The sequence below is a fragment of the Prionailurus bengalensis genome, chromosome C1 (genome assembly GCF_016509475.1).
Source record: "Prionailurus bengalensis isolate Pbe53 chromosome C1, Fcat_Pben_1.1_paternal_pri, whole genome shotgun sequence".
In the NCBI taxonomy this organism is placed as follows: Eukaryota; Metazoa; Chordata; class Mammalia; order Carnivora; family Felidae; genus Prionailurus; species Prionailurus bengalensis.
In genome coordinates this window covers 171092601-171096056 of record NC_057345.1, presented here as the reverse complement: position 1 = coordinate 171096056, position 3456 = coordinate 171092601, and the positions used below count along the sequence as shown (strand labels likewise).

General features: G+C 44.3%; 1 pseudogene; it reads left to right on the top strand.

Moving 5' to 3' along the window:
* Window positions 1–976: 976 nt before the first annotated feature.
* On the top strand, window positions 977–3123 carry LOC122479501 (annotated as a pseudogene).
* Window positions 3124–3456: the final 333 nt, after the last annotated feature.

Genomic DNA, 3456 nt, shown 5'->3' with positions numbered 1-3456 from the left:
GAAGTTTATTGTCAAATTGGTTTCCATACAACACCCAGCATACTACAATTATCTTAAAAGGGATTTGGTTTTCACAGTGTGTGCCTAAATAGAAAAAGAAAAAAAATTCTATAATATGTTGGAAAAATTATGATTCTTTTCTTGACGTTATATTTACTAAGTTCTCAGTGGTATAAATTGCAACAGATGAGGAGTGGCAAGTTTAGGCCACTTGTGCACAGATTATAACTTTGCAAATAGCATGTTAATCTTCTAGTCACAACAACACAAATGCAGTCATTTAGCTCATAATGATATCAATGAAGATGAACTGTATGGTACAGGGACCCTTATTCTCTGTTTTTGACTTCTCACTTTACCTTTTTCAATGGACCTAAATTTCTGCTTCTTTTAAGGTAGATTGTTGACATACAGAAGGAAATTATTGCTTGGATCTTTACTGCATCCAAGAAACAATAATTTGAAACTCATTCTCTGTAACACTAAATGTAGTGGTTTGTGACAGAAACATGGGAATTGGCCTTAAAATTGTCCTCTTAATAACATGCCTCAAGGACATAAGAATCATTTCACCAGTGGGAAAAATAGGTGATTTTTCATGTGATTTGAAAACAACCTAAAGCTCACAAAGAAGAGTTGAGAAATTAATTATATATCAGCAGTTAATGTACAAGCATTTAAAAAGATGCTGCAAAATTCGGGGCAAAAAATAATTTTTTCATAGCTGACAGGAATGCTTAACTAAAACTCCAAGATAATTAACTAAAAAATTAGAACTAATATAAATGTCAACAAATTATTTGGATAGATTATAAAAATATCAATCAATTTTGCATAAATACCAATGTTTAGAAGACCCAATGGTAAAATAAGGAAGCATAATACCTACCAGCAAAATATAAAACACTTAGGATCAGTGATAAGATATGAAAGAGGGACTAAATTGAGAGACAATGCGGTGAAGAATTTAAGGACCATGGCCCAAACCGGCTCTTGTGACATCTTGGCAAGCCAACAGAATGGGTCTGCAAATTCTAAGTGACAAAGTTGTCACTGGTGACAAAAGTACAGAAAACTGTGACTTCTGTTTTCACCACTAGAACTTACCAGAAGTTCATCTGTTCTTCGGCTGTCACAGAAAGAAAATATGTCACCCAAGAACGGGGCTAAAGCTGTGAAGGTGGCTTTTCTGTCACCTTTGTGGGATCCACCAAGGCACAGTATTTTAAGTCCCAGCATGAACAGCAAACTTGAGACTCGTTTTACTCTGGAGGACACCATTGGGTTAGAAAACTTCCCCCAAATCTGGATCCAGAAAGAGAACCAATAGTTCACTAAAGAAGTGGACACCAAAATGACCAACGGAATTCTCCAGAAACAGTGGCTGAAACCAGCTTTGTAGAGACGTGTTTCAGTGGGCTGGCTTGGCTTCCTTGGCTTGCCTTGATTCCTCAAGCTCTCCCCACAGATACCAGGAAGGCTTGAAAACCAAAAGGGCGCCTCCAGGAAGAATGTCTGGTTCTTATTCCTTAGATAAAAGCATTACATTCGCTTCTGAAATCCTAGAAGGCCTCCTGGGATGGTGTCCCAAGACAGGTAGCATCCTCAGAGGCCACAGTAGGAGAATGGCCCCTCACAGACCTCGGGCTGGCCCTGACCTGCCACCTGCTCCCTTCCACAGGTTGTACCTTTCTGAGGCACCACGCCCTTAGGTCCTCAGAAGTAGAGGCCAATGGCCAAATAACCCCGGAATTTAACTTCTCTGACGATGTTGTCAGGAAAAGGGCACCCCGACCAAGAAAGCTGGGAGAGAGAGAGACCTGGCCTCAACTTTTCCTTGAAGAGTCCAGAGGCGAGGCAGGAAAATGTCCCCAGGGAGGCACACGACAGTCCTGTCCCCCCCTCCCCGAGGGTCCTACAACCTAGGCAACCCAAAGTGTAACCCATTTGTGGGTGGTGGAGAGGCTCGGAGCCCAGAGTGACCCTGGAGCAAGTCACTGCGCCCGAGCTCTGTGGTGAGGAAGTCCCCTCCCAGCAACCCTGCTTTCATACTCAGCAATTGACAACTTATAGTGACACTGGTGGGAATGCGGAGGGAACTGTGAACTCCTCAGGTGCGTGGATTCCCACTAACAGTTGGGTGGTGAGCCCACTGCCTCCTCTGCTGATCCAGGGTCCTCGCTCCATGGCAGGGGCCAGAGCCTGCCTTGGACACGAATGAGGAGTGCTTCAGAGACCCTGTTGACGCTCTAAGCACCTGAGCAGAGGTTGATTATCTGAAGCAGTTTGGGACTTCCTCGTTTAAAGAGTCGGCCTTGAGGAAATAGTCCTTGTACTCAAGTTTTACGCAGGAGGAGGCCCTTGCCTGTGGCCCCTGAAAGTAGGCGTGAGCACGATGCACACATACCTTCTTCCTGAAGCCCACCCGAGGCCAAGGTGGTAGAACTTGATTCCTTCAGAGCTCCAGTAAGTCCCTGTGTCCTCGGGCCAGGAGGTTCGTGGTAACCGTGGTGCCCGTCGTGCATGTACTGCAGCACAACCAGAAAGACCTGGACCTGGCAGTGTAAGGATACAAAAGCTGAAGGTGAAGAACAGGTATGAAGAGCTGTACGCAAAGAACCTGGAAATGAGGAAGATCTCCAACGGGTTTGAGGGATCCTGGACCAGGTGCTGGAGGAGGCTTAGAAATAGAAGTAACTTGCCAGAGCCCAAATTCAGAGGGTTCTGAAAGAAAAAGACCAACTTACTGTAGACTTGGACTACATGGAAAAATCTTTCTCTGTCCTCTTCAAGTGGTTTGAAAAACACAAGGAGGTCATTGAAGGATACCGCATGAATGAAGAATCCGAGAAGTGTATGAGGATTGAAAGGAAAGACCAGAGATACCAAGCACTGAAGGCCCACATAGAAGAGAAACTCAAGCTACCAAACGAGGAGATCATGCAGATCTGGAGCAAAGCCCAAGCCTTGGCCTTGGCCTTCCATGTGAGCTTGAGGAAAGAGCAGATGTGCATCCAGTTGCTAGAGAAGGCCACTGAGCGGAAGACTAAAGAAAATGAACTCATCAGAATCTCTGACAACCTCATTTCTAAAATAGAAAAGATCCGAGGTGCAAGTTCCTGACCAAGGTCTGTCTCCATTATGTCTGACTCTCTGTTGAAAGATCTCATGTTCTTTCTTGACTCTATAACTTGTTTTTAAACTGGATTGCTTTAAAAAGAAGACTAGTTTCCCTCTAGTCAATGGAGGAGGAAGGGAGGAGGAGGAGAATGAGGAGGAGAAGGAGGGAAAGGTGGGGGGAGGAGGAGGGGAAGGTGGAGGAGGAGGAGGATAATTATTTAAGAGTTTAAGGCTTTGGAATTATACAAATCTAGGTTTAAATCCTAACTCTGTCATGTACTAGCTGGTGGGCTTAATCTCTTTGAGCTCACTTTCTCTGTCTATAAATGGTTGCAA